The sequence below is a fragment of the Spea bombifrons genome, chromosome 2, assembly GCF_027358695.1.
Source record: "Spea bombifrons isolate aSpeBom1 chromosome 2, aSpeBom1.2.pri, whole genome shotgun sequence".
NCBI lineage: Eukaryota > Metazoa > Chordata > Amphibia > Anura > Pelobatidae > Spea > Spea bombifrons.
In genome coordinates, this window is record NC_071088.1 from 141,723,333 (window position 1) to 141,730,832 (window position 7,500).

General features: G+C 49.9%; 14 non-coding genes and 7 pseudogenes across 14 annotated transcripts; all 21 read right to left on the bottom strand.

The window, feature by feature from the left end:
* Positions 1 to 87: 87 nt before the first annotated feature.
* Positions 88 to 196, bottom strand: LOC128480316 (uncharacterized; annotated as a pseudogene).
* Positions 197 to 412: 216 nt separating this feature from the next.
* On the bottom strand, positions 413 to 521 carry LOC128480668 (uncharacterized; annotated as a pseudogene).
* A 258-nt stretch (positions 522 to 779) lies between these two features.
* On the bottom strand, positions 780 to 898 carry LOC128478492 (5S ribosomal RNA). The gene has a single exon (XR_008349408.1). It is a non-coding gene; the product is annotated as a 5S ribosomal RNA (ribosomal RNA).
* Positions 899 to 1,128: 230 nt separating this feature from the next.
* On the bottom strand, positions 1,129 to 1,247 carry LOC128477939 (5S ribosomal RNA). The gene has a single exon (XR_008348885.1). It is a non-coding gene; the product is annotated as a 5S ribosomal RNA (ribosomal RNA).
* Positions 1,248 to 1,493: 246 nt separating this feature from the next.
* On the bottom strand, positions 1,494 to 1,602 carry LOC128480494 (uncharacterized; annotated as a pseudogene).
* A 269-nt stretch (positions 1,603 to 1,871) lies between these two features.
* On the bottom strand, positions 1,872 to 1,990 carry LOC128477950 (5S ribosomal RNA). The gene has a single exon (XR_008348896.1). It is a non-coding gene; the product is annotated as a 5S ribosomal RNA (ribosomal RNA).
* A 236-nt stretch (positions 1,991 to 2,226) lies between these two features.
* On the bottom strand, positions 2,227 to 2,345 carry LOC128477670 (5S ribosomal RNA). Its single transcript, XR_008348632.1, has one exon. It is a non-coding gene; the product is annotated as a 5S ribosomal RNA (ribosomal RNA).
* Positions 2,346 to 2,558: 213 nt separating this feature from the next.
* On the bottom strand, positions 2,559 to 2,667 carry LOC128480180 (uncharacterized; annotated as a pseudogene).
* Positions 2,668 to 2,921: 254 nt separating this feature from the next.
* On the bottom strand, positions 2,922 to 3,040 carry LOC128478313 (5S ribosomal RNA). Its single transcript, XR_008349239.1, has one exon. It is a non-coding gene; the product is annotated as a 5S ribosomal RNA (ribosomal RNA).
* Positions 3,041 to 3,249: 209 nt separating this feature from the next.
* Positions 3,250 to 3,368, bottom strand: LOC128476588 (5S ribosomal RNA). Its single transcript, XR_008347594.1, has one exon. It is a non-coding gene; the product is annotated as a 5S ribosomal RNA (ribosomal RNA).
* A 243-nt stretch (positions 3,369 to 3,611) lies between these two features.
* Positions 3,612 to 3,720, bottom strand: LOC128480302 (uncharacterized; annotated as a pseudogene).
* A 309-nt stretch (positions 3,721 to 4,029) lies between these two features.
* LOC128477545 (5S ribosomal RNA) lies at positions 4,030 to 4,148 on the bottom strand. The gene has a single exon (XR_008348511.1). It is a non-coding gene; the product is annotated as a 5S ribosomal RNA (ribosomal RNA).
* Positions 4,149 to 4,418: 270 nt separating this feature from the next.
* LOC128477465 (5S ribosomal RNA) lies at positions 4,419 to 4,537 on the bottom strand. Its single transcript, XR_008348436.1, has one exon. It is a non-coding gene; the product is annotated as a 5S ribosomal RNA (ribosomal RNA).
* A 233-nt stretch (positions 4,538 to 4,770) lies between these two features.
* LOC128477037 (5S ribosomal RNA) lies at positions 4,771 to 4,889 on the bottom strand. The gene has a single exon (XR_008348026.1). It is a non-coding gene; the product is annotated as a 5S ribosomal RNA (ribosomal RNA).
* A 239-nt stretch (positions 4,890 to 5,128) lies between these two features.
* On the bottom strand, positions 5,129 to 5,247 carry LOC128477962 (5S ribosomal RNA). The gene has a single exon (XR_008348908.1). It is a non-coding gene; the product is annotated as a 5S ribosomal RNA (ribosomal RNA).
* A 227-nt stretch (positions 5,248 to 5,474) lies between these two features.
* Positions 5,475 to 5,593, bottom strand: LOC128477082 (5S ribosomal RNA). Its single transcript, XR_008348069.1, has one exon. It is a non-coding gene; the product is annotated as a 5S ribosomal RNA (ribosomal RNA).
* Positions 5,594 to 5,827: 234 nt separating this feature from the next.
* LOC128479303 (5S ribosomal RNA) lies at positions 5,828 to 5,946 on the bottom strand. Its single transcript, XR_008350188.1, has one exon. It is a non-coding gene; the product is annotated as a 5S ribosomal RNA (ribosomal RNA).
* A 233-nt stretch (positions 5,947 to 6,179) lies between these two features.
* LOC128479736 (uncharacterized) lies at positions 6,180 to 6,288 on the bottom strand (annotated as a pseudogene).
* A 276-nt stretch (positions 6,289 to 6,564) lies between these two features.
* On the bottom strand, positions 6,565 to 6,683 carry LOC128476859 (5S ribosomal RNA). The gene has a single exon (XR_008347853.1). It is a non-coding gene; the product is annotated as a 5S ribosomal RNA (ribosomal RNA).
* Positions 6,684 to 6,907: 224 nt separating this feature from the next.
* Positions 6,908 to 7,026, bottom strand: LOC128477366 (5S ribosomal RNA). The gene has a single exon (XR_008348343.1). It is a non-coding gene; the product is annotated as a 5S ribosomal RNA (ribosomal RNA).
* A 210-nt stretch (positions 7,027 to 7,236) lies between these two features.
* Positions 7,237 to 7,345, bottom strand: LOC128479738 (uncharacterized; annotated as a pseudogene).
* Between the last annotated feature and the right edge of the window lie 155 nt (positions 7,346 to 7,500).

A 7,500-nucleotide genomic window follows, 5' to 3' on the forward strand; every position in this document is an offset into this window, starting at 1 on the left:
GAAGGTTCAAATAAGGGTTTAAAGCTTTGATGATGAGCAAGAAACACATGGCAAAAAGCTCTCCCCGGACTGTGAGAAAAAATTAAAAGCCTACAACACCTGGTATTCCCAGGCGGTCTCCCATCCAGGTACTAACCAGGCCCAACCCTGCTTAGCTTCCGAGATCAGGCGCTTTCAGGGTGGTATGGCCGCAGTTGTGAAAGTTTTTTATTTTACTTCTCTTATTCTGCTGCTGCTGCTGCTGCTGCGGCTGCTGCTGCTGCTGCTGCTGCTGCTTGTCGTCAGACAGAAAGAATTATAAGCCCTGGGACTGCACAGAGAAGGTGAGAAGGTTCAAATAAGGGTTTAAAGCTTTGATGATGAGCAAGAAACACATGGCAAAAAGCTCTCCCCGGACTGTGAGAAAAGAAAAAGACTACAACACCTGGTATTCCCAGGCGGTCTCCCATCCAGGTACTAACCAGGCCCAACCCTGCTTAGCTTCCGAGATCAGGCGCTTTCGTGGTGGTATGGCCGCAGGTGTGAAAGTTTTTTATTTTACTTCTCTTATTCTGTTGCTGTTGCTGCTGTTGCTGTTGCTGCTGTTGCTGTTGCTGCTGTTGCTGTTGCTGCTGTTGCTGCTGCTGCTGCTGCTGCTGCTGCTTGTCGTCAGACAGAAAGAATTATAAGCCCTGGGACAGGACAGAGAAGGTGAGAAGGTTCAAATAAGGGTTTAAAGCTTTGATGATGAGCAAGAAACACATGGCAAAAAGCTCTCCCCGGACTGTGAGAAAAGAAAAAGCCTACAACACCTGGTATTCCCAGGCGGTCTGCCATCCAGGTACTAACCAGGCCCAACCCTGCTTAGCTTCCGAGATCAGACGAGATCGGGCACTTTCAGGGTGGTATGGCCGCAGGTGTGAAAGTTTTTTATTTTACTTCTCTTATTCTGTTGCTGCTGTTGCTGCTGCTGCTGCTGCTGCTGCTGCTGCTGCTGCTGCTGCTGCTGCTTGTCGTCAGACAAAAAGAATTATAAGCCCTGGGACAGGACAGAGAATGTGAGAAGGTTCAAATAAGGGTTTAAAGCTTTGATGATGAGCAAGAAACACATGGCAAAAAGCTCTCCCCGGACTGTGAGAAAAAATTAAAAGCCTACAACACCTGGTATTCCCAGGCGGTCTCCCATCCAGGTACTAACCAGGCCCAACCCTGCTTAGCTTCCGAGATCAGACGAGATCGGGCGCTTTCAGGGTGGTATGGCCGCAGGTGTGAAAGTTTTTTATTTTACTTCTCTTATTCTGTTGCTGCTGCTGCTGCTGCTGCTGCTGCTGCTGCTGCTGCTGCTGCTGCTGCTGCTGCTGCTGCTGCTGCTGCTGCTTGTCGTCAGACAAAAAGAATTATAAGCCCTGGGACAGGACAGAGAAGGTGAGAAGGTTCAAATAAGGGTTTAAAGCTTTGATGATGAGCAAGAAACACATGGCAAAAAGCTCTCCCCGGACTGTGAGAAAAGAAAAAGCCTACAACACCTGGTATTCCCAGGCGGTCTCCCATCCAGGTACTAACCAGGCCCAAACCTGCTTAGCTTCCGAGATCAGGCGCTTTCAGGGTGGTATGGCCGCAGGTGTGAAAGCTCTTTATTTTACTTCTCTTATTCTGTTGCTGCTGCTGCTGCTGCTGCTGCTGCTGCTGCTGCTGCTGCTGCTGCTGCTGCTGCTGCTGCTGCTGCTGCTGCTGCTGCTGCTGCTGCTGCTGCTTGTCGTCAGACAGAAAGAATTATAAGCCCTGGGACAGGACAGAGAAGGTGAGAAGGTTCAAACAAGGGTTTAAAGCTTTGATGATGAGCAAGAAACACATGGCAAAAAGCTCTCCCCGGACTGTGAGAAAAAATTAAAAGCCTACAACACCTGGTATTCCCAGGCGGTCTCCCATCCAGGTACTAACCAGGCCCAACCCTGCTTAGCTTCCGAGATCAGACGAGATCGGGCGCTTTCAGGGTGGTATGGCCGCAGGTGTGAAAGTTTTTTATTTTACTTCTCTTATTCTGTTGCTGCTGCTGCTGCTGCTGCTGCTGCTGCTGCTGCTGCTGCTGCTGCTGCTGCTGCTGCTGCTTGTCGTCAGACAAAAAGAATTATAAGCCCTGGGACAGGACAGAGAAGGTGAGAAGGTTCAAATAAGGGTTTAAAGCTTTGATGATGAGCAAGAAACACATGGCAAAAAGCTCTCCCCGGACTGTGAGAAAAAATTAAAAGCCTACAACACCTGGTATTCCCAGGCGGTTTCCCATCCAGGTACTAACCAGGCCCAACCCTGCTTAGCTTCCGAGATCAGACGAGATCGGGCGCTTTCAGGGTGGTATGGCCACAGGTGTGAAAGTTTTTTATTTTACTTCTCTTATTCTGCTGCTGCTGCTGCTGCTGCTGCTGCTGCTGCTGCTGCTGCTGCTTGTCGTCAGACAGAAAGAATTATAAGCCCTGGGACAGGACAGAGAAGGTGAGAAGGTTCAAATAAGGGTTTAAAGCTTTGATGATGAGCAAGAAACACATGGCAAAAAGCTCTCCCCGGACTGTGAGAAAAGAAAAAGCCTACAACACCCGGTATTCCCAGGCGGTCTCCCATCCAGGTACTAACCAGGCCCAACCCTGCTTAGCTTCCGAGATCAGGCGCTTTCAGGGTGGTATGGCCGCAGGTGTGAAAGTTTTTTATTTTACTTCTCTTATTCTGTTGCTGCTGCTGCTGCTGCTGCTGCTGCTGCTGCTGCTGCTGCTGCTGCTGCTGCTGCTGCTGCTGCTGCTGCTGCTGCTGCTTGTCGTCAGACAGAAAGAATTATAAGCCCTGGGACAGGACAGAGAAGGTGAGAAGGTTCAAATAAGGGTTTAAAGCTTTGATGATGAGCAAGAAACACATGGCAAAAAGCTCTCCCCGGACTGTGAGAAAAAATTAAAAGCCTACAACACCTGGTATTCCCAGGCGGTCTCCCATACAGGTACTAACCAGGCCCAACCCTGCTTAGCTTCCGAGATCAGACGAGATCGGGCGCTTTCAGGGAGGTATGGCCACAGGTGTGAAAGCTCTTTATTTTACTTTTCCTATTCTGTTGCTGCTGCTGCTGCTGCTGCTGCTGCTGCTGCTGCTTGTCGTCAGACAGAAAGAATTATAAGCCCTGGGACAGGACAGAGAAGGTGAGAAGGTTCAAATAAGGGTTTAAAGCTTTGATGATGAGCAAGAAACACATGGCAAAAAGCTCTCCCCGGACTGTGAGAAAAAATTAAAAGCCTACAACACCTGGTATTCCCAGGGGGTCTCCCATCCAGGTACTAACCAGGCCCAACCCTGCTTAGCTTCCGAGATCAGACGAGATCGGGCGCTTTCAGGGTGGTATGGCCGCAGGTGTGAAAGTTTTTTATTTTACTTCTCTTATTCTGTTGCTGCTGCTGCTGCTGCTGCTGCTGCTGCTGCTGCTGCTGCTGCTGCTGCTGCTGCTGCTGCTGCTGCTGCTTGTCGTCAGACAAAAAGAATTATAAGCCCTGGGACAGGACAGAGAAGGTGAGAAGGTTCAAATAAGGGTTTAAAGCTTTGATGATGAGCAAGAAACACATGGCAAAAAGCTCTCCCCGGACTGTGAGAAAAGAAAAAGCCTACAACACCTGGTATTCCCAGGCGGTCTCCCATCCAGGTACTAACCAGGCCCAACCCTGCTTAGCTTCCGAAATCAGGCGCTTTCAGGGTGGTATGGCCGCAGGTGTGAAAGTTTTTTATTTTACTTCTCTTATTCTGTTGCTGCTGCTGCTGCTGCTGCTGCTGCTGCTGCTGCTGCTGCTGCTGCTGCTGCTGCTGCTGCTGCTGCTGCTGCTGCTGCTGCTGCTGCTGCTGCTGCTGCTGCTGCTGCTGCTGCTGCTGCTGCTGCTGCTGCTGCTTGTCGTCAGACAGAAAGAATTATAAGCCCTGGGACAGGACAGAGAAGGTGAGAAGGTTCAAATAAGGGTTTAAAGCTTTGATGATGAGCAAGAAACACATGGCAAAAAGCTCTCCCCGGACTGTGAGAAAAGAAAAAGCCTACAACACCTGGTATTCCCAGGCGGTCTCCCATCCAGGTACTAACCAGGCCCAACCCTGCTTAGCTTCCAAGATCAGACGAGATCGGGCGCTTTCAGGGTGGTATGGCCGCAGGTGTGAAAGCTTTTTATTTTACTTCTCTTATTCTGTTGCTGCTGCTTCTGCTTCTGCTTCTGCTTCTGCTTCTGCTTCTGCTGCTGCTTCTGCTTCTGCTGCTGCTGCTGCTGCTGCTGCTGCTGCTGCTGCTGCTTGTCGTCAGACAGAAAGAATTATAAGCCCTGGGACAGGACAGAGAAGGTGAGAAGGTTCAAATAAGGGTTTAAAGCTTTGATGATGAGCAAGAAACACATGGCAAAAAGCTCTCCCCGGACTGTGAGAAAAGAAAAAGCCTACAACACCTGGTATTCCCAGGCGGTCTCCCATCCAGGTACTAACCAGGCCCAACCCTGCTTAGCTTCCGAGATCAAACGAGATCGGGCACTTTCAGGGTGGTATGGCCGCAGGTGTGAAAGCTCTTTATTTTACTTTTCTTATTCTGTTGCTGTTGCTGTTGCTGCTGCTGCTGCTGCTGCTGCTGCTGCTGCTGCTGCTGCTGCTGCTTGTCGTCAGACAGAAAGAATTATAAGCCCTGGGACAGGACAGAGAAGGTGAGAAGGTTCAAATAAGGGTTTAAAGCTTTGATGATGAGCAAGAAACACATGGCAAAAAGCTCTCCCCGGACTGTGAGAAAAAATTAAAAGCCTGCAACACCTGGTATTCCCAGGCGGTCTGCCATCCAGGTACTAACCAGGCCCAACCCTGCTTAGCTTCCGAGATCAAACGAGATCGGGCGCTTTCAGGGTGGTATGGCCGCAGGTGTGAAAGTTTTTTATTTTACTTCTCTTATTCTGTTGCTGCTGCTGCTGCTGCTGCTGCTGCTGCTGCTGCTGCTGCTGCTGCTGCTGCTGCTGCTGCTGCTTGTCGTCAGACAAAAAGAATTATAAGCCCTGGGACAGGACAGAGAAGGTGAGAAGGTTCAAATAAGGGTTTAAAGCTTTGATGATGAGCAAGAAACACATGGCAAAAAGCTCTCCCCGGACTGTGAGAAAAAATTAAAAGCCTACAACACCTGGTATTCCCAGGCGGTCTCCCATCCAGGTACTAACCAGGCCCAACCCTGCTTAGCTTCCGAGATCAGACGAGATCGGGCGCTTTCAGGGTGGTATGGCCGCAGGTGTGAAAGTTTTTCATTTTACTTCTCTTATTCTGTTGCTGCTGCTGCTGCTGCTGCTGCTGCTGCTGCTGCTGCTGCTGCTGCTGCTGCTTGTCGTCAGACAAAAAGAATTATAAGCCCTGGGACAGGACAGAGAAGGTGAGAAGGTTCAAATAAGGGTTTAAAGCTTTGATGATGAGCAAGAAACACATGGCAAAAAGCTCTCCCCGGACTGTGAGAAAAAATTAAAAGCCTACAACACCTGGTATTCCCAGGCGGTCTCCCATCCAGGTACTAACCAGGCCCAACCCTGCTTAGCTTCCGAGATCAGACGAGATCGGGCACTTTCAGGGTGGTATGGCCGCAGGTGTGAAAGTTTTTTATTTTACTTCTCTTATTCTGCTGCTGCTGCTGCTGCTGCTGCTGCTGCTGCTGCTGCTGCTGCTGCTGCTGCTGCTGCTGCTGCTTGTCGTCAGACAGAAAGAATTATAAGCCCTGGGACAGGACAGAGAAGGTGAGAAGGTTCAAATAAGGGTTTAAAGCTTTGATGATGAGCAAGAAACACATGGCAAAAAGCTCTCCCCGGACTGTGAGAAAAGAAAAAGCCTACAACACCTGGTATTCCCAGGCAGTCTCCCATCCAGGTACTAACCAGGCCCAACACTGCTTAGCTTCCAAGATCAGACGAGATCGGGCGCTTTCAGGGTGGTATGGCCGCAGGTGTGAAAGTTTTTTATTTTACTTCTCTTATTCTGCTGCTGCTGCTGCTGCTGCTGCTGCTGCTGCTGCTGCTGCTGCTGCTGCTGCTGCTGCTGCTTGTCGTCAGACAGAAAGAATTATAAGCCCTGGGACAGGACAGAGAAGGTGAGAAGGTTCAAACAAGGGTTTAAAGCTTTGATGATGAGCAAGAAACACATGGCAAAAAGCTCTCCCCGGACTGTGAGAAAAAATTAAAAGCCTACAACACCTGGTATTCCCAGGCGGTCTCCCATCCAGGTACTAACCAGGCCCAACCCTGCTTAGCTTCCGAGATCAGGCGCTTTCAGGGTGGTATGGCCGCAGGTGTGTAAGTTTTTTATTTTACTTCTCTTATTCTGTTGCTGCTGCTGCAGTTGCTGCTGCTGCTGCTGTTGCTGCAGTTGCTGCTGCTGCTGCTGTTGCTGCTGCTGCTGCTGTTGCTGCTGCTGCTGCTGCTGCTGCTGCTTGTCGTCAGACAAAAGGAATTATAAGCCCTGGGACAGGACAGAGAAGGTGAGAAGGTTCAAATAAGGGTTTAAAGCTTTGATGATGAGCAAGAAACACATGGCAAAAAGCTCTCCCCGGACTGTGAGAAAAGAAAAAGCCTACAACACCTGGTATTCCCAGGCGGTCTCCCATCCAGGTACTAACCAGGCCCAACCCTGCTTAGCTTCCGAGATCAGACGAGATCGGGCGCTTTCAGGGAGGTATGGCTGCAGGTGTGAAAGCTCTTTATTTTACTTTTCTTATTCTGTTGCTGCTGCTGCTGCTGCTGCTGCTGCTGCTGCTGCTGCTGCTGCTGCTGCTTGTCGTCAGACAAAAAGAATTATAAGCCCTGGGACAGGACAGAGAAGGTGAGAAGGTTCAAATAAGGGTTTAAAGCTTTGATGATGAGCAAGAAACACATGGCAAAAAGCTCTCCCCGGACTGTGAGAAAAAAATAAAAGCCAACAACACCTGGTATTCCCAGGCGGTCTCCCATCCAGGTACTAACCAGGCCCAACCCTGCTTAGCTTCCGAGATCAGACGAGATCGGGCGCTTTCAGGGTGGTATGGCCGCAGGTGTGAAAGTTTTTTATTTTACTTTTCTTATTCTGCTGCTGCTGCTGCTGCTGCTGCTGCTGCTGCTGCTGCTGCTTGTCGTCAGACAGAAAGAATTATAAGCCCTGGGACAGGACAGAGAAGGTGAGAAGGTTCAAATAAGGGTTTAAAGCTTTGATGATGAGCAAGAAACACATGGCAAAAAGCTCTCCCCGGACTGTGAGAAAAGAAAAAGCCTACAACACCTGGTATTCCCAGGCGGTCTCCCATCCAGGTACTAACCAGGCCCAACCCTGCTTAGCTTCCGAGATCAGGCGCTTTCAGGGTGGTATGGCCGCAGGTGTGAAAGTTTTTTATTTTACTTCTCTTATTCTGTTGCTGTTGCTGTTGCTGTTGCTGTTGCTGCTGCTGCTGCTGCTGCTGCTGCTGCTGCTGCTGCTGCTGCTGCTGCTGCTTGTCGTCAGACAGAAAGAATTATAAGCCCTGGGACAGGACAG